Genomic DNA, 20989 nt, shown 5'->3' with positions numbered 1-20989 from the left:
CAAAAACCAAATGCTGAATGTTTTCTTGGATATAAGGAGGCTGATTCATAGTGGGATAGGGAGTAGGGAGCATGAGAGGAATAGACAAACTCTAGACAGGGCAGAGGGGTGGAAGGGAAAGGGAGGGGTATGGGGTTATTAATGATAGTGGAATGTGATGATCATTATTATCCAAAGTACACGTATAAAGATATAAATTGGTGTGAATATACTGTGTATACAACCAGAGATATGAAAAATTGTGCTCTATATATGTAACAAGAATTGTAATGCATTCTGCTGTCATATATAAATTTAAAATTTTTACAAAAAAAAATGTGCCTATGGCATCCAAGCTCCAAATACTAGGGAGAGAGGGTTCCCTTTGTTGCTGGCACCACGTAAGAGCTGTTGGGAAGACACCAATAAGCCACGCAGGGGTGTCCACACTCCAGGGCTGGTAATAGGTAACTCATACCCATAGTGGTGAATGTGAAGCCTGTGGAAGTTCAGTCCCTACACCTTAAATGTGGATTTTATGGGGGGCCACTGAGATCCAAACATCCAGCAGGGAGGAGATCTCTCCAGCAACAAGGGGCAAGGGTCAAAACTCAAATATCCACTGGCAGAGTTCCAAAGGTCAGCCAAGACTATACCCCAACTACTAGAACTTCCAGGAACTCTGTGCCACCCCCGCTACAGAGTATACAATTCGTCAGCACTCCCCCCCCCCAGCCCTAACTATCCTGCCCTGTACTGCTCAGAGTTACTATAACCAGCTTTGGCTCCTAGCCACAAGGCCTGGCAGCTAAGTGAGAAACACAAAGACACAGGATTTAACAACCCCCAGTCCTTGACCCAAGGGTTACAGAGCCAAAAATAAATACAAAGAATGAAAATTAATCCTTTCCAACAGTTTTGATGACTTCAATGGGAACAAGCCCTTTATTTCTCATTAAGAATTTTTTCTTTTTTTCTCTCTTTTTTCTCCATGTCCTCCCATTTTTTGCTCTTTTTAAAAAATTTTTCAAAATTCTTTTTTTTTACTTTTTCCATTCTGAAAGATTGTGTATGTGGATGTGTGTTCCTACTATTTAACTTTTATTTTAATTCTTTCTTCTACACCTATGTATTATCTATCCTTGGTTTGACATAGGTGGAGTATAATTACACATGGGTTTAAGCTGTTTCGACCTTACAACTGTTTGTTGGTATCTTGGTTTTGTCTCTCTTATCTCCCCATCTTTACTCTCTTTCCCTACTAATAGCCAATTTTTCCTGTTCCTTCTGCTTCTCTTTTGTTTATTATTTTTAGTGAATTTTTATTCCTCCTTCTTTACAGCCAGCATCTGCTACCTATCTCCTACCTCTTCTCTGATGACTTTTTACATTATTTCAAACTTTCTCTGGCCTTCCTACCCTATTTTCTCTGCACTTAAGAAACTGCAATCCCATTGATAGAATTATATAGTTTATGTAATTCCTACCCCTTTTGTGTTGTGGTTATTAATACAGTGGATGAAGCAGCAGGTATCTGCTATTTAATGCCTGATCTAGTTCATTTTTATTGTTGCTGCTGATATTAAATGCTGACCCCACTATTCCTATATAGGTGACAATCAGTATTATAAATGTCAAAGTAGACACTGGACATTTATCTTGAGGCCATACATCTGTTGCTAACATTAGTGTTATTCCTGGCTCCCCCTTTCTTCTATGAGGTGTTGGGACACTTCAAATTCACAGTGTAGAGATCTTCCTGCCAAATAATATTTACAACTCAGCCAAGTAAGAGTGAATTTCACCCCACACATGATCTAGACACAACTGAGCCTCAATAACACTTCAAAACAGAACTGGGGAGGGAAAACTCCCAAACCAACAACCAGCCCCCAAGGAGAAAAAATCAGAGGGAGACCTTATGTCCCACTCCTGGACATCTACTCATATCAAAAAACAGAAAGATGTCCTAAAACAAATAAAAAATATAACCACTGCAAAAGGATACATATAAGAGGAAAGAGAATCCATCCCAATTGATGCATAAGTCCAAGACCTCTGAAAACATGAGAAAACAAATCTCCCTCCAAAATCCAAAATCCTCCAACAAAGGATCCCACAGATATGGAGGTGGATGAAATTCCAGAGAAAGATTTAGTTCAATGAATTAAAAGAAGATCTAAAGAATAAATTTAAAAGATAAATATAAGATATGAAGACCATTTTAATAAAGAAATAAAGGTAATGAAAAGAAACCAATCAGAATTCCTGGAAATAAATAACAATGAATCAAAATAAAAATTCACTTGAAAACATCACCACCAGATTATATTGCATAGAAAATGGAACTTCATCCTTGAAGACAGGGTATATGAACTTGAATAATCAGTATGCAATAAAGAAAAATTAAAAGATCATGATCAAGAACTCTAAGACAGCAACAAGAAAACAAACCTGGAATAAAATAGAACATGGAAATACAGACAAAAGACATTAAGACACCTCCAATGAAATCGTAACAGAAGTTTTTCCCCATATTAGATAGAAGGCATATAGACTTCCAAATAGACATGATCAGAATAGAACTTCTCCAAGACACATAATAATCAAAATGTCTAACAGAAAATAAGGAAAGAATTCCTAGCTCAGTGGCACACAAGTGTAATCCCAGAGGCTTGAGAGACTGAGGCAAGAGTATCACAAGTTCAAAGCCAGCCTCAGGAATGGCAAGGTGCTAAGCAAATTAGTGAGACCTTATCTCTAAATAAAGTACAAAATAGGGCTGGAGATGTGGCTCAGTGGTTGAGTGCCCCTGAGTTCAATCCCTGCTATACACCCACCCCCCAAAAAAGGAAATAATATTAAAAGCTGCAAAAGAAAAGTGTCAGGTCACATTTAGAAGCAAACCAATATTACTCACTTCTGACTTCTCAACCAAGACCCTAAAATAAAGAAGGACCTGAAATGAAATATTCCAAGCTCTCTTTTGAAATCAGAGTGGAAATAAAAATTTTCCATGAAAATGAAAAAAGAAGAATTCATGACCATCAAGCCAGCACTACAAATTCTCAAAGATATACTGCACACAGAGGAAACCAAAAACAAGCCTAAAGCTCTTAAAAAGATGAAGATCACTAGAAGAGTAAACAAATAAATGAAAATCAGGGCAGAATTAAATGTAGCAAATTTAAATGGCAGGAAACTATAAACACATATCCATAATAAAACCAAATGTAAATGGTCTCAACTCCCCAGCTTAAAGATACAGGTTATCAGAATGCATCAAAAACAAGATCCAAGGGCTAGGGATATAGCTCAGTTGGTAGAGGGCTTGCCTTACATGCATAAGGCCCTGGGTTCAATCCCCAGCACCACCAAAAAAAAAAAAAAAACACAATAAAAAACAAGATCCAAGAAAACTCTGTTTGCAAGAGGCTCATCTTTTATACAAGATACACATATTGAAAGTAAAAGGATGGGAAAAAAATATTCCCATGTAAATGGAATCCAAAAACAAGCAGGAGTAGCTTTTATCATATCTGACAAAGCAGAATTCAAGCAAAAACTAATCAGAAGAGACAAAGAAAACTATTACATCCTGTAAATGGGGCAATCCAACAATAAAATGTAAAAATAGTAAATATATATGCCCCAAATGTCAGCACAGCAATTACATTTTTAAAAAATCTCTTGACTTTAAATAACCAGTAGACCCCAAAACAATAATACTAGATGATTTCAACACACACTTATCACCAATAGGTCATCCAAACATAAAATCAATAAAATATTTCTGACCTAAATGAAATGGGCCTAATAGACATCTACAGAATATTTTACCCCAAAACAGTTGAATATACTTTCTTCTCAGACGTTCATAAAACCTTTTTCAAAATAGACCATATTCTAGATCACAACATAAGCTTTAGTAAATACAAAAAAAGTTATAACCCTATGCATTCTATCATATCATAATCAATGAAACTAGAAATCAACAGCAAGAAAAATAATAGAAACTACCACATAAACACATGAATACTGAATAATTGTCTTCTCATTGAAGAAATGAGAGAATAGATCAAGAAATCCTAAGAAACAAATAGGAACAGAGATACAACATATCAAAATTTATGGACACTAGGAAAGAAGTTCTAAGAGGAAAATTAACAGCACTGAGTGCTTACATTAAATAATAGATCCTAAATAAATAAGCTTATGCTCTATCTTAAGGTTTTAGAAAAGCAAGAAGAAACTAATTCCAAAATCAGTAGAAGACAGTAAATAATTAAGATTAGTGACTAAGTTAATGAAACTGACAAGAAAAACACAATACACAGGATCAATGCAATAAAAGTCTTTATGATATAATAAACTGTAAAATCTAGAATACATTGACAAATTTCTAGACAAATATGATCTACCCAAATTTAACCAGGAAGACACAGAAAACAGACCAGTACCAAGTAATGAAATTGAAACAGCAGTTGAAAGGCTTTAAATTAAAAAAACCCCAGAAGCAAATGGATTCTCGGTTGAGTTCTACCAAACATTTAAAGATGAACTAACACTAGACTGTCTCAAATTATTTCATGAAATTTAAAGGGAGGAAACACTCCCAAATACATTCTATGAAGCAATAATAACCCTGATATCAAAACCAGACAAAGACACATCAAGAAAAGAAAAACTATAGACCAATATTTCTGATGAACATAGATGCAAAAATTCTTAATAAAATATTAGCAAACTACATTCAAAAACATATCAAGAAGATAATATAAGAAGATCAAGTGGATTTAATCCCAGGGGTGCAAGGTTGATTCAATATACACAAATCAATAAATGTAATTTCCCACCTAAATAGAATTAAGGACAAGAATCATATGATCATCTCAGTAAATGCATAAAAGGCCTTTGATAAAATCCAACACCATTCATGTTAAAAATGCTGGAGAAACCATGGATAAAAGATATTTACCTCAACATTATTAATGTTATAAATGACAAACCCAAAGCCAACATCTTATTGAACAGAGAAAAACTGAAAGCATTTCCTCTAAAATCAAGAATAAACCAATAATGACTACTCTCACCATTTCTATTTAATATAGGTCTTGAAACACTAGCCAGAGCAATCAGGCAAGAGAAGGAAATTAAAGGGATACAAATAGGAAAAGAAGAAGTCAAACTATCTCTGTTTGCTATAGCATGATCCTATATCTAGAGATACAAAAACTCTATCAACAGACTTCTAGAACTGATAAATGAATTCAGCAAAGTAACAAGATCAACACTCATAAATCAATAGCTTTCCTCTACTCCCAACAGTGATTTTACTAAGAAAATAATCAGGAAAACTATTTCATTCACAATGACCTCAAAAAACAAAATACTTGAGATTTAATCTAACCAAGGAAATAAAATATGTCTATAAATAAAATTGCAGAACACTGAAGAAAGAAACTGAAAACCCAATAAGATGGAAAGGCCTCCCATGTTCTTGGATAGGTGGGATTGATATTTCCAAAATAGCCATACTATCAAAAGCAACCTACAGATTCAACACAATCCCCATCAAAACACCAATGGCATTCTTCACAGAACTAGAGAAAACAGTTCTAAAATTCATTTGGAAGAATAAAATACCCAGAACAGACAAAGCAATTCTGAGCAAGAAGAGAGATGCAAGAGTTATCTCAACAACTGATCTCAAATTATACTACAGAGCTGTACTGACAAAAGTAGCATGGCGGCTGGGGTTATGGCTCAGTGGTAGAGCTCCTGCCTCACAAGTGTGAGGCCCTGGGTTCAATCTTCAGCACCACATAAAAATAAATAAATAAAGTAAAGCTATTGTGTCTGATTACAACTACAAAAAAAAAGTAGTATGGTATTGGCATCAAAATAGACCTGAATACCAATGGAATAGAATAGAAGACACAAAGACAAAGCCACATACTTCCAACCCATACTTGACAAAGATGCAAAAAACATGTGTTGTAGAAAAGACAGCCTTTTTAGCCAATGGTACTAAGAAAACTAGATATACGTATGTAGATATACGTATCCCTATCTCTCTCCCTGCATAAAAGTCACATCAAAGACTTAAGAATTATACCAGAAACTTTGCAATGGCTAGAAGAAAACATAGGATCAACACTCCAACGTATTAGTGTAGGCAACAGCTTCTTTAACAAGACCCCTAAAGCTCAAGAAACAAAACCACGAATCAATAGTGGGATGGCATCAAATTAAAAAGATTATGCACATCAAAAGAAATGATTAAGAGAATGAGGAGGGAGACTACTGAATGCAATATAATCTTTGCCAGCTTCTCCTCTGACAGGGGATTAATTTCCAGAATATTAATAACTCAAAAAGCTTAACACCAGAAATAAATAAATAAACCAATTAATGAATGGGCAAGAGAACTTAACAGACATTTCACATTTCTCAAAAGAAGAAACACAAATGGTCAACACACATATAACCAAAATGTTCAGCATCTCGAGCAATCAGGGAAATGCAAATCAAAACCACACTAAGATTTAATCTAATTCCAATTATAATGACGATCATCAAGAATACAAATAATAATAAATGTTGATGAGGATGTCGGGGGGAAAGATAGACTCACACATTGTTGGTTGGACTGTAAACTAGTACAATCACTGGAAAGAATTTTGTCTATTGCTCTAAAAAGAATGAAATCACAATATGACCTAGCTCTCCCACTCATTGATAATTAAACAAAAGGAATAAAATCAGCGTACTATAGTGATATAGCCACATCAGTATTCATAATAGCCAAATAGCTTTCCAGATATAGTTCACAATAGCCAAAATATGGAACCAGCCCAGATGCCCATCAATGGATGAATAGATTAAGAAAAACACACACACACACACACACACACACACACACACACACATACACACACACACACACAATGGAGTATTAGTCATAAAGTAGAATGAAATTATAGCATTTGCCAGTAAATGGATGGAAATGAAGAACATCATGCCAAGTGAAATCAGTCAGGCTCAGAAAATGATTTCTCTCATACGCAAAAGCCAGAGCAAAATAAGGGGGACAATGAGAGCAGGATCAAATGTCATAAACATATAGGCAAGATCAATGGAGTAGAAGAAGGAGAATGAGTAGTAGGAAGGAGGGACAGGAAAGGGGAAGAAATACAGAGTAAATTTAACAAAATCATGTTATGTGCATATATGAATATTCCACAGGGAATTCCATGTTTATGTATATGTAGGAAGCACCAATCAAAAATAAATGAGTGATTCCAGATGCCGGTGCACACACCTGTAATCTCAGTGGTTTGGGAGGCTGAGGCAGGAGGATTGTGAGTTCAAAGCCAATCTCAGTAAAAGCAAGGTGCTAAGCAACTCAGTCTCTAAATAAAACACAAAATAGGGCTGGGTATGTGGCTCAGTGGTCAAGTGCCTCTGAGTACAATCCCTGGTACAAAAATAAATAAATAAATAACTGTGTGAAAGGACGATGAGTAGAGAAAGGAGAATAGGGGGAGGGAGAAGTGAGGAAAACGGGGGAGGGGAAAACAGGGACCAAAATGGAGTAAATAAAATTCCTTGCATATATAATTTTGTCAAATGAACCCAACTACTTCGTGTAACCATAATGCTCTATTGATTTTTTTTAATTAGTGTGCTTTTACTTCCTTCTTCTTCTTTAATCTTTTGTTTCCATTTTATGGGAGTAAAATGAGTTTTCCCATCTAGTATCATGAAATTATCTTTTGAAGTTTAGGGGTTTTTAAAAAATTTTTTAATTTTATTTATTCTAATTACTTATATATAACAGCAGAATGCATTTCAATTCATAGTACACAAATACAGCATAATTTTTCATGTCTCTGGTTGAACACAAAGTAGAGTCACATCATTCGTGTTTTCATACATATACTTGGGGTAATGATGTCCATCTCATTCCACCATCCTTCCTACTCCCATACCCACCCCCAACTTTAGGGGGGTTTATTCTATAACTTTTTTTCAAGAAGTATAATTAATGCTTAATGATCACAATATCACAGTTATTTCCATTTTTAGGTTTAAATATATTTAATGTGCATTACACTCTGTATTAATTCTAAGGTTTTTTTGATTCCTATTTTCCATCTAAAGCAATGAAGAATGGCAATGCCAAGTAAAAATATAATGCACACCACATATGTAATTTTTTAAAAAAATATTTTTAGTTGCCAATGAACCTTTATTTTATTTTTATTTATTTTCAAGTGGTACTGAGAATTGAACCCAGTGCCTCACACATGCTAGGCAAGTTTCTGCCACTGAGCCACAACCCCAGCCCTGTAAATTAACTATTATTGGTTATATTAATGAAAGTAAAAAGACATAAATACTATCAATTTAACAATAAATTTTACTTAACTCAAAATACATTCAAAACATAATTTCATAATTTCTTTTTGTAGTACTGGGGATTGAACCTAGGTGCACTTTACCACTGAGCTACATCCCCAGCTTTTTTTCTTCTTTTTATTTGTGTTTGTTTGTTTTGTTTGTTTTGTTTGACAGTAGAGTCAATTTTGACATATACAAACATGGAGTATATCTAAGTCTAATTAGGATTCCAGTCTTGTCAATATACATGATGTTGAGATTCACTGTAGTGTATTCATTTACATGTACAGGAAAGTTATTTCAGATTCATTCCACTGTCTGTCTTTTCCTATCCACCTTTCTTCATTCCCATTTTTCCTCTCTACTGAATATCTATCCTTCCCCTTCTCCACTCCCTTGTTGTATGTTAGCATCCACATATCAAAGAGAACATTTGACCTTTGGTTTTTGGATTGGCTTATTTTACTTAGCATAATAGTCTCCAAATCCATCCATTTACTGGCAAATGTCATAAAGTCATTCTTCTTTATGACTAATATTCCATTGTATATGTATACCACAATTTCTTTATCCTTTCATCTGTTTAAGGGCACCAAGTTGGTAATATAGTTTAGCTATTGTGAATTGAGCTGCTATAAACATTGATGTGACTACATCATTGTAGTTTACTGATTTTAAGCCCTTTGGGTATAGACGGGAGTGGGATAACTGGGTCAAATGGTGGTTCCATTCCTAGTTTCTTGAGGAATCTCCATACTGCTTTCCAGAGTGGTTGCACCAATTTGAGTTCCACCAGCAATGTATGAATGTGCCCTTCCTCACCAACATTTATTGTTACTTGTATTCTTGATAGTTGCCATTCTGACTGGAGTGAGGTGAAATCTCATCATAGTTTTAATTTGCATTTCTCTATGCTAGAGATGTTGAACATTTTTCATATATTTGTTGACTGTATTTCTTCTTTTGAGAAGAGTCTGTTCAGTTTCTTTGCCCAGTTATTGATCGGGAAAATTGTTTTTGGTTTTGGGGGGTTTGTGTGTGTGTTAAGCTTTTTGAGTTCATTGTATATTCTGGAAATTAACACCTTATGTGAGGTGCACACAACAAAGATTTTCTCCTATTGTGTATCCTCTCTCTTCATGTTCTTGATTGTTTCCTTTTTTATCTTACTTCTTGTGCTTTATGAGCCTTCTTGAGAAAGTCAGTTCCTACGCCAACATGTTGAAGTGATGAGTCTACATTTTCTTCTAGTAGGTATAAGATTTCTGGTCTAATTTCTAGGTCTTTGATCTGCTTTGAGTTGAGTTTTCTGCAGGTTGAGAGATATGGGTTAAATTTCCTTCTGCTACATATGGATTTCCAGTTTTCCCAGAATCATTTTTTGAAGAGGCTATCTTTTCTCCAATGTATGTTTATGTCATCTTTGTCTAGTATGAGGTAACTGTATTTATGTGGGTTTGTCTCTGTGTCTTCTATTCTGTTCCATTGGTCTTCATGTCTGTTTTGGTGTCAATACCATGCTGTTTTTGTTACTATAGCTCTGTACTATAAGTTAAGGTCTACCCCATCTCTCACCATGCACAAAACTGAACTCAAAATGGATCAAGGATTTAGGAACTAACCAGAGACTCTGCGTCTAATAGAAGAAAAAGTAGTTCCTAATCTTCATCATGTGGGATTAGGCCCCAATTTCCTTAATAAGACTCCTATAGTGCAAGAATTAAAACCAAGCATCAATAAATGTGATGGACTCAAAAAGTTTCTTCTCAACAAAAGAAACAATCTGAGGGGTGAACAGAGAGTCTACGTCCTGAAAGCAAAGTTTTACCCCTCACACATCAGATAGAGCACTAATCTCTAGGGTATATAAAGAACTCAAAAAGCTAAGCACCAAAAAAACAAATAACCCAATCAACAAATCGGCTAAGGACCTGAACGGACATTTCTCAGAAGAGGATATATAATCAATCAACAAATATATGAAAAAACGCTCATCATCTCTATCAATCAGAGAAATGCAAATCAAAACTACTTTAAGATACCATCTCATTCCAGTCAGAATGGCAGCTATTATGAAGACAAACAACAATGAGTGTTAGAGAAGATGTGGGGGAAAAGGTACACTCATATATTGCTAATGGGACTGAAAATTGGTGCAGTCAATTTGGGAAGCAGTGTGGAGTTTCCTTGGAAAACTGGGAATGGAACCACACTTGACCCAGCTAGTCCTCTCCTTGGACTATATCCAAAGGACTTAAAAACAGCATACTACAGGGACACAGCCACATCAATGTTTATAGCAGCACAATTCACAATAGCTAAACTGTGGAGCCAACCTAGATGTCCTTCAGTGGATGAATGGATTAAAAATGTGACATATATACACAATGGAATTTTACTCAGCAATAAAAAAGAACAAAATCATGGCATTTGCAGGTAAATGGATAGTGTTGGAGAAGATAATACTAAGTGAAGTTAGCCAATACCAAACATCAAATGCCGAATGTTTTCTCTGATATACGAAGGTTGACTCTAGTCAGGTAGGGAGGGAAAGTATGGGAGGAATAGATGAATTCTAGATAGGGAAGAGGGGTGGGAGGGAAAATGAGGGAGTAGGGTATTAGCAAGGATGGTGGATTGTGATGGACATCATTATACAAAGTATATGTATAAAGACTTGAATTTGGTGTCAACATACTTTATATACAAACAGAGATACAAAAAATTGTGGTATATATGAGTATTAAGAATTGTAATACAAAAAATACCAACAAAGTACATGTATAAAGGCATAAATTGGCATCAACATACTTCATATGCAGATATATGAAAAATTGTACCCTATATGTGTAAAGAGAATTCTAATGCCTTCCACTGCTGTCGTGTATTTTAAAAAAAAAATAATTCTGATATTGGGAGGTTTCCTGCTTCATATTTCTCACTAAAGATTGCTTTAGCTATTCTGGGCCTCTTATTTTTCCAAATGAATTTCATGATACCTTTTTCTATTTTTATGAAGAACATCATTGGAACTTTGATAGGAATTGCATTGAATCTGTATGGCACTTTTGATAGTAAGGTCATTTGACAATATTAATTCTGCCTATCCCAAGAACATGGGAGCTCTTTCCATCTTCTAAGATAGACTTCAATTTCCTTGTTTGTTCTGTAGTTTTTACTGTAGAGAACTTTAACCTCTTTTGTTAGATTGATTCCCAAGTAGTTTATTATTTTTAAGGCTATTGTGAATGGGATAGTTTTCCTATTTCTTTTTCAGTTGATTCATCACTGGCATAGAGGAACACAATTGATTTATGGGTGTTAATTTTATATTCTGCTACTTTGTTGAATTAGTTTATGAGTTCTGGAAGTTTTCTGGTACTTCTAAATATAGGATCATGTCATTGGCAAACAGGGATAGTTTGAGCTCTTCTTTTGTCTAATTGCTCTGGCTAAAGTTTCAAGGACTATGTTGAATAGAAGTGATGAAAGAGGGAATTTCTGTCTTGTTTCAGTTTTTAGTTGTTTTTCATTTTGTTTTGCTTGCTTTTTTGAGACTGTGTTCTCACTAGGTTGCCCCATCTGGCCTCCAACTTGTGATATTCCTGCCCCAGCCTACTGAGTAGCTGAGATTACAGGTGTGTGCCACCACACGCAGCAATACAAAAAATTTTAATGAGAAACTTGACATTCATTTTTCATACTAAGTCTTCAAAATCTGGTGAATATTTTATTTCTATAGCACATCTCACCTCAGACTGGCCACATTTCAAATACCCAGTAACCACATAAGGCAAATGGCTCTTGGGCAGCATAACTGTAGATCTGTGGTGCACACAGAAGATGAAAATGTTCTTTAGGATCTCAACTCAAGGCTTTCCATCCCACAGCCCCAGGCTAAGAAGATCAAAGTCTCTGCCAATGCATCCATAGCCCTTTCAATGCAGCTGGGTTGAGAGTGTTCCTCAAATTTTAATGAATTTCCTGGGCACGTAAAATTGCATACTGATTCAGTCGCTCTGGAGTAGGCTTTGAGAGTCTGCATTGTATAAACTCTGATTCTCAGTCACCACTTTGAGTAACAAGGGACTGTGTTATACATACTGGGGGTATGCATGACTTAGAATGTGTTTCTGGTATCTTTTCAACTTGCCATCCAGAGCCATCTAAATTAGAGCTATCCAATAAAAATATAACAAAAGCCATATACAGCATGTGGCTATAAAATTCTTTTTAACGGGGATTGAATTCAGGGGCACTCGACCATTGAGCCACATCCTCAGCCTTATTTTATATTTTTAACTTAGAGACAGGGTCTCACTGAATTGCTTAGCAGCTCACTTTTGCTGAGACTGGCTTTGGAATCACGATCCTCCTGCCTCAGCCTCCCAAGCCGATGGGATCACAGGCTTGAATTCTTAATTGTCATGTCTTTCTTTTCCTTTCTTTTCCTAAATTCATTCTCTCTCTCTCTCTCTCTCTCTCTCTCTCTCTCTCTCTCTCTCTCTCTCTCTCTCTCTCACAATACTCTTTATTTGTGATGGCACTAGGCACACGTTCTGGGCAAAGTACCCTCCCAGGGATTCCCTGGCCACTCAGCCCCTATGGAGTCACAGCTGCCTCCTGGGTGAGCAGCTAGCAGGATTGGTGGGGTGCAGGGAGGCCCATGGCAAAGGAGACAGCGAAGTCAACCCCCAAGGCCGGCGTCAGGAGGGTTGAGCTGGCCAAAAAGAGATGGATACAACTCTGTCCTGGCATCCTCATTCATTGTAGAATGGTCAATAGGTGCCATGAAGCTCAGGAGCTTGCTAAGGACATGAAACCGAAGTTTCCTTCCTTTTCTGGCTTTCCTGACTACTTTCTTGTGGATTTTGCTTCGTAGCTTCTGGATTGCAAGCCACTGCCTTCCCATGGCCACCTGATCATTGGGATCCAAGGAGCTGGTCTTTCGTTCTATGAGTTCTTGAAGGAGCTGGTGGTAGAAGTCATCATCATCGAAGATTTCTTCATCCATGTCCTTCAGGTGAGCATTGGCAGGGACTTGAGGAAGGATCTCCGGTTCTGCTGGCAAACTCTCTGGGACAGGTTGAGCTACTGGTTCAGGTTGGCCAAGAACTCAGTGGATAGACCGCTTGGTCTGTGTTCTTCGAAGTAATCTTTCTTTGTCCATCAGAATATGATCAATCTGAGTCAAGATTGAGCATTCAAAGGCACCAAAACCCTTCCCCAATTTTCCTGAAGCCAGCTTTATTTTATGGTGCCACTTCTGCAGTGTCCGGGTCCTGCAGACTGTGAAGTCAGCAAAACGCTTTGCCATGAAGTTGGGATAGTCATCCATCTCTGCTTCTTCTCTTCCACTAGCTCATCATCTTCAACTAGAAATCTCCTCACTTTCCTCTTTGGGTTTCATCCCATCTATTCGATGTCTACCTGTCTGGATACTGGAAAAGTAACTCTTCCGGAAGATCTACCAATGACCTCAACAATGCTTTAAGGGATTTGTGACTGTTTTTTTTTTTAAGGCGCTGGCAAATTCTGGGTCACCTTTGTTCTTGAAAACAGGAAAAACATCCGGTTGAGGCAGCTGATTGGTTGTCATCAGAGCTTTTTGTAGTTTGATCCTTCCTTCCAAGAGCTGGTCCCACAGTGCTCTCTGATTTTTCACTGCTCTTCCTTTCTCCACTTCCTCAGAAACCTTGACGCTGGAGAAGGTCATCAGGACACCATCATCTTCACTGCTCTTGTCTCCAGCCCTGTCTTCCTCACTCTCACCCTCCCCCATCTTCCTCGCCATAGCCTTCTTCCATGCCACTCTCTTCCTCTTCCTCTTCCTCCTCCTCACCGCTCCCAAGGTCATCCATTCCCTTGGCAAATTTCTCAAAGTCACTAATGCTTCTGGAAACTGAAACCTGGTGTTTCTGCTTCTACTCTTCTTCCTCCCTGCCAGGCTGCTCTCCCCATCCTCCTCAGCATCCTGTTCCTCAGCAGCAATCGCATCATCCTCATCAGATTCCCCAAGACCCAGTCCCTCTGAATCTCCATCTCCACACCCTTCCCCGGGTATCCAATAGGGAGGTTGATGCCAGTTTTCTAATGCTACCCACCGCCAGGAAATCACCATCTCCATCTTCCCCTTCATCAAACCTGTCAATCACTCTGGCAGCAGTGGCCTCCTCCTCTGGGTTGGCCTCAGGATCCGCCTCTCGCAGTTGCAGATTCAACAACTGTTCCAGCTGCAGGGCCAGGGGCGGCATTCCGGACATATTCACCAGGTCTGGGTTCCCGCTGTGCAAGTGATGCACAACCCCTACTCCACTGGGTGAGAATTTTTTTTAAATATTTATTTTTTAGTTGTAGTTGGACACAATACTTTTATTTGTTTTTAATGTGGTGCTGAGGATCGAACCCAGGGCCTCACGCTTGCTAGGCGACCGCGCTACCACTGAGCCACAACGCCAGCCCCTCGGTGAGAATTTTCATCTGCCAATTCAGATGTTTGTTTGTTTGGACAAGTTTTCATCTAATTTCACATTTCCTTAATTTGACTCTTTCTCAAATTGAAAAATTATGACACATTCATTTAATACATTCTGGTTTCCTTCAACTTCCCCAAAAGCTATTTTAAATCCATAACACATCTTGAAATGACAGTTTGAAATTTTAAAATGCAATTTTTTATACTTATGTTTGGTTCCCTTTGTCCCCCCCCCCCAGAATGTCTATTTAGTCCTATGCTGTTTTTTGATCTGTTTTCCATTATTATTACACTCTTTAACTTTATCTGTCTTTGTACTCTGTAACCAAGGTGATTTTTTTCCAAAGCCTCTAAATCAAAATTCTGTTTTCCAAAAGGCTGACTTACATCATACTGCTTCTAACTTGGGTGTTGGTTTTTAAATAGCTTTATTTTCTTTCTGTAGTCTCTGGATTTGCCTCCCGTTATCTCTTGCTTTTCTTGGGGCCCTTGATTAATACTGCCTGAGTTCTCTGATGTTGAGTTTAGAGCAATTCTCTTCTGTTGACTAGAACAATGCTTCATCTTTGTTTTAAGTGTAACCAATGTTTCCTTTTTATTGGGAATATTTTTAAATAAGGTCATTCCCATGTATTAGGTTTTCTGTGAAGCCTTTGGATGTGTGTTTGCAGGGGGAGTAAGCTGAGGATTGCAGGGTCCAACAGGAGTTGGTCCTACACATTTCACAATCACAGTTCTCAGCTATGTTCTAGTTTATTACTATTGAGAATAGAAATTTGCCTCTCTTTCTACTTTAATTGCTTGTTGCCATTTTATTAAATGGTTACCATATTTTTAAAAAATTATTTTGCTGTCAGCTCTCTTAACTAATATAGTCCTTAGGTTTAATAATTTTTAATCGATTCTCTTAATTATGATCAATGTAGAACATGAAGCACATACATGATTCTTATTACGAACCAGTCACTCCTCTTTGCTCTTTAACTTTACAACTTCCCTATGAGGCAAGAACTACAATATTTCCACATGACAAAAAAAATGATGTTTAAGTATTTTGTTCAAGTGTCTCTCCGCTAATTAAGTGGTGCAATGCTGATTTGAGCCCCAATAGATGGGCTCTTAAATTGTTACACTACTGTAAAATAGTAAAATTTTTTGTAAAATCTGATTATGTCTCCCTCTTTCCAAATATTTTTTTCTTATCACATGGTTAAAAGGAAATTTGTAAATTTCATTCTCTCATTTCTTCTATCTCCTTCCTCCTCTCTATTAAGGATAAGGACGGAAGCATCAGAAGAGCTAAGGCCTAGAACAGCTCTGAACCAAGTGGGCCCATGGTCCTCAGCAAGGGTTTATCAATCTGATTCTCAACTTTCTCCTCAATGAAATGATATTTTAAAAATCTGTTCTTTTTACCTCTCAAGATTACAATGGAATTTAAATACAGCCACTTACATAAACTGCTTCAAGAACTAGATTAATTCATCGCTATTCCTGTAATTCCCCACCTGCAGTATTTCTATTTGGGGGAAACTCTTTTTTTCCTAATACTTCAAGCCATCCAGTTTCCCTGCAGCTTTAGCACACTCTTGCTTATCATTCCCTCTTCTCCAACATGCATGCACATGCATACACACACATACACACACTACCCACTACAACCAACACCATTTGCCATTCTCTAAAGAACTATTCTTTCCTTGTTCCAATATTGCAAATGTCTGGTTGCCTACCCAATATTCCAATATTCCCAATACCTTCCTTTTTTATTCAGAGAATGGTGGATAGGGCAATGTGCCCAGCTATAAAAACCCATTTCTGAATTTCCTTTATAGGTAAGGTTAGCCAATGAAATATATACAGAAGGTGGATGAGTCAGCAAGAAAATAGATCTATCTGCAGCATCTTCCTTCTTGCTGCATGGAATGCAGACAAAATATCTGGAGCTCCAACAGCCAGCTTGTGAACATAGAGCAATGTCGTAGATGGAAGCTCCCCGCCGAAAAAGGTAGAAACAAAGGCAAAAAGAATCCTGGCCGCTGATAATCATGGTTCCCCTTTATTAATCTACACTGCCTATTGGTGGACTTATTTTACACAATGAAAATGTATAATTTGTCTAAATTGCTATTTTGATTTGCCACTTTTGTGGCTCAACCTATTCATAGTTTATGTAATCTAAGTCCAGACAATGGTATTTAGTATGCATAAGAATACATAAATAAACTTTTATTTAATTATTTTTTAGTCGTAGTTGGACACAATACCTTTATTTATTTATGTATTTATTTATTTATTTATGGAGCTGAGGATGGAACCCAGGGCCTCACACATGCTAGGCGAGCACTTTACCGCTGAGCCACAACCCCAGCCCCATAAATAAACTCTTTAACAATCATCCTATATCAATAATTAGTGAATAAAATATGAGAAAATTATAACATATTTACCTATTAAATGTAAAAGATCTGGCAATACCCTTCTTTGGCAATGTTTTTGTATTGTTAGATTATTACACTACGATTTTCTTATTTTTCTGTTTTGGTTTCCCTAGTGTTAAACAAAAGATTAGCCTAGGTAATTAGCTGTAAAGTTTTAATATTAACAGCTGCTGGTATGTATTCAATATATAATCAATGTTTCACTCAATTGTTCGGTAGAAGTTCAGGGACACCAAGATGGTGGAGGCAGGGTATGAGAAACATGCCAACAGGAGTACAAGACAGGAGATGAGTCATCAAGTCCCTGTTTACAATAAGTTATTACCATGATGACTTCCACCACAGGGTCAGTATTCTAAAGCAACCAATGGAGGTAAAATAGACCATTTTTCAATGAAATCATAACATAATCAATGGGGGTAATGTGGTAGTATTCTAATGAGGTATCATAAGGTAATCAATGGGAGCAAATGGGGTATGTCCCTCAATCAGCCCATGCAGGGAGATGAACAGCTCACAGCTTAGTACATATGACAAGAATTTCCAAACATTTGGGCCTCGAGCCTCTATCTCCTACTTGGCCCACTCTGCTGTACCTTACGGAGTGTTGCTTTCACCTTCACCTTCAATAAATCTGTACTTAGCCTGTTATTTCTGCATGTCTTCTTCCATTCTTTGTTGCTGATGCAAGAACCTGGACCCCAACACCAGTAACCCAATAGTCTCAATGCTTACTTCAACTCTATAAGGTACATACAATTATGTCCACCCTACAAATGAAGGAACCAAGGCTCAAAGAGGTAGCATAGCTTGCCCAAAAGCTTGCAGGCCCTGACTACATAGATGATGCTTTTTCACTGCACTACACTATCTTTCTCTAATTCCATTATTCTGGTCCTTTAATGTTCCTGTTATCTTCCAAGATAACAACTAGCTAACTAAGTAAATTATTCCATTCTAAGGGAGAAGACTTGAACTATCACTTGGGACCATCAAATAATGTAGAACTGCATAGTGACATTTCAGAGATCTAAATCTGAAATGGCAGAATGCCCATCCCCCCCACACACACCCCCATGGTGGCTTGAAGAATGAGAATTCAAACAGGTCAGAGGAATCTAGGTCAGTATCATACAGTACCAGGGATGGGAGTGACAAAACAGCCACACACACCACCAGCCAGAACTTCCTCAAAGGACAAACGTATATTTCATTCATATCTCAGGTTCCCACTTTGCCTGGTGCCATTTCCATTCCTATTGCACTTGCCCAGGATACACTTAAATCTGAGATCCTATAAGACTGACAGGGACATCTTCAAAGCAAACTGCAATACCAAGAAAAGTACATATCCTAAGTTAATACATGTCCTCCACTCTCAGAAATAGAGGGTTTAGGCAAATGTTTCAGGGTCAGAAATTCTTCCCTTTTGGAAGGTGATTTGAACTTGGAGGAAAAATCACAGCATGAGACACCATGAAAACAAGACATATGTTGTAAACCTTGCACTTCATCATAGAATGATGCTGAGCATATGCTCATTGAGTACTTATGCACCAGCTCTATGTGCAGCTCTGATTCAGAATATTTATAGTGGCAAACTATTTTTGCAGTCTTATAACATTCTAAGCGACAGCTCCCAGTTTTACTGACATTACCAACTATGTTTTCAAACAAAGCAGTGATTAGCTTTTGAAATCTATGAACAAGACTTTTAGACATTTTAATGTAAAACACATTCATAATTAACCATATGATCATCATCTTAAATATTTTCTTAGCTTTAGTATATTGATAATGATTCAGTGTCATAACCATGTGACTGATAGGAAACTCTGGGGAAATAATTTGGAATGATAACGGCCAGTCCCATATCAAAACTCTACATTCTTCATCCACCCACTGAAGAGAGAGAAAAACCAAAAATCATCTGCAAAGAAATTTGAACCAGAGTTTCAGAATAAGTCATTAATGAATTTAGACTTAATGTTTAAGTTACCAAAGAAGAAAAAGAAACAAAGCCCACAACAAACTGTAATTGTGCCTTCATCATCAAATATCCAATGTGTCAGCTCCTCAGCAATGATGATGATCCTGCTTCACCTGAAGGAATGATTCAGAACCACAGGGAATTGCCTTTTTTACTCCAATTCATAAGAAATCTCAGGATCCCTACTGATTCTACTTAGAGGTTGTAACACCATAAACTTAGATATTGAAAATAGGTCTTTCTGGAGCAAATTCTTCCAAAGGATTTTTGTTCAGAATTCATGAAGTAAATATACCTCTTTCAAAATATCTAACCTGGCACTCTGGGATAACCAAAAAAAAAACATTTTTTTTTCTTTTTCAGAAGGAGCAGCTGAATAAAAACCCATGTGAAGGATAGAACACTGCATCAAATTACAAGGTTCCTGATTAAAGCAATAGCAAGCCTTAGGTTTGGAGATCCTGAGAGTAAGTAACTCCCTCAGCCTTTGGAAGAACCTTATTTGGTGTCTTGAAACAGCGTAGAAAATCCAAAACGTTCATTGTAGCCATGACTGCTGTTTTGAGCAAATCTCATGAACAGTTTACAGTTTGAGACAGAATAACAACAAACCATGAATGTTTCCAAGTGTTTTGTTATATTGGAATACACTAATGCTTACGGCTCAGTTTAGTCACCCATTGCTATTTATTTGGGGGTTCCTGTGTTGGGGTTAGGGGCCCAAGTATTAGACTAAATGACATCTAGGGCAAGGTTTCTCAAACTTCAGCTGCAATGAGGACCCCTTGGAGGGTTTGTTAATCTCACATTCCTAATTCCCATAACCAGAGATTCTGGTTCCGCAGGTCTGGTGCAGGGCCCATGAATTTGCATTTCTAACATGATTGCAGAGAATGAAGATGCTGGTGGTCTGAACCACAGCACCGCTAAAAGTCTAGCCTTTCAGAACTGGAGTCTCAAACATTTGCAAACTTCCTTAGAACCTGGATTTTAGGGCACCAAACCGGGGCAAAATCACGGGAGCAGCTCACACCCACAAATCTGTCCTAGGCTCCCTTGCCCACCCATCTTAGGTCCCCTGCCTTGCACCCAACACTCACCGAGATTTCCCCGGGGTCTGGGGACACTTAGGACCCTGAAGTCGGTCCCAGCTCTCCAGAGGGGCTGCCCCAGCGGCTGGGCGCTGCCACTGCACAGTGCGTGCGTCTGGGATCCAGCTGCAGGAAGCCCCAGGCGCAGCGGGCTGCGGGGCAGGTGGGTACCCCCAGCAAGTGAGCATCCAGCTGCGTGCGCTGAACGGCCCTTTTAAGCCCTCTCTGGCTTGTGCCTTTGGCCTAATTCTCCCCTGGGACTTTTAACTCTTTGCAGATTTTAAATGAAGATGTCCAGAGACTTCCAGCTGTTTGTTGGCTGGGTCTACACTGTGTAAGCAAACGGTTTCAGGGAAGCCACTAGCTGCCAAAATGAACTTGAGAAGGCAGAGCTTCTCAGAAACAGAGGGCAAACTTTATCTCTGCGGAGCTGAGGTCACGGCTGCTATTTGGGCTGAGGACTCGCCATTTGGCTGCAAGATTTACAATTCCTCAGAGCCAGCCTGCAGGGAACCAGAGAAAATCCTCAGAGAGAGGCAGTGTCCTAAGGGAAACAGGAACCAGAGAGAAAGTAACTGGGCACTCCCGCGCACAAGGCAGCAGGTTT

The 20989-nt window shown here is 37.9% G+C and overlaps 1 protein-coding gene and 1 pseudogene across 1 annotated transcript in view; both read right to left on the bottom strand.

The window, feature by feature from the left end:
- The window catches only part of Col6a5 (collagen type VI alpha 5 chain), a 137993-nt gene extending 117394 nt beyond the window's left edge, over window positions 1–20599 (bottom strand). The window contains exon 1 of the mRNA XM_005326998.5: window positions 20392–20599. The gene's annotated coding sequence lies outside the window, so the exon portion shown is untranslated. The remainder of the gene's footprint in view (window positions 1–20391) is intronic.
- LOC101960099 (protein AATF pseudogene) lies at window positions 13073–14648 on the bottom strand (annotated as a pseudogene).
- Window positions 20600–20989: the final 390 nt, after the last annotated feature.

This window comes from Ictidomys tridecemlineatus, chromosome 3, assembly GCF_052094955.1.
Source record: "Ictidomys tridecemlineatus isolate mIctTri1 chromosome 3, mIctTri1.hap1, whole genome shotgun sequence".
In the NCBI taxonomy this organism is placed as follows: Eukaryota; Metazoa; Chordata; class Mammalia; order Rodentia; family Sciuridae; genus Ictidomys; species Ictidomys tridecemlineatus.
Note: the sequence above shows the minus strand (reverse complement) of the source record. Positions and strands in the feature narration are given on the sequence as shown.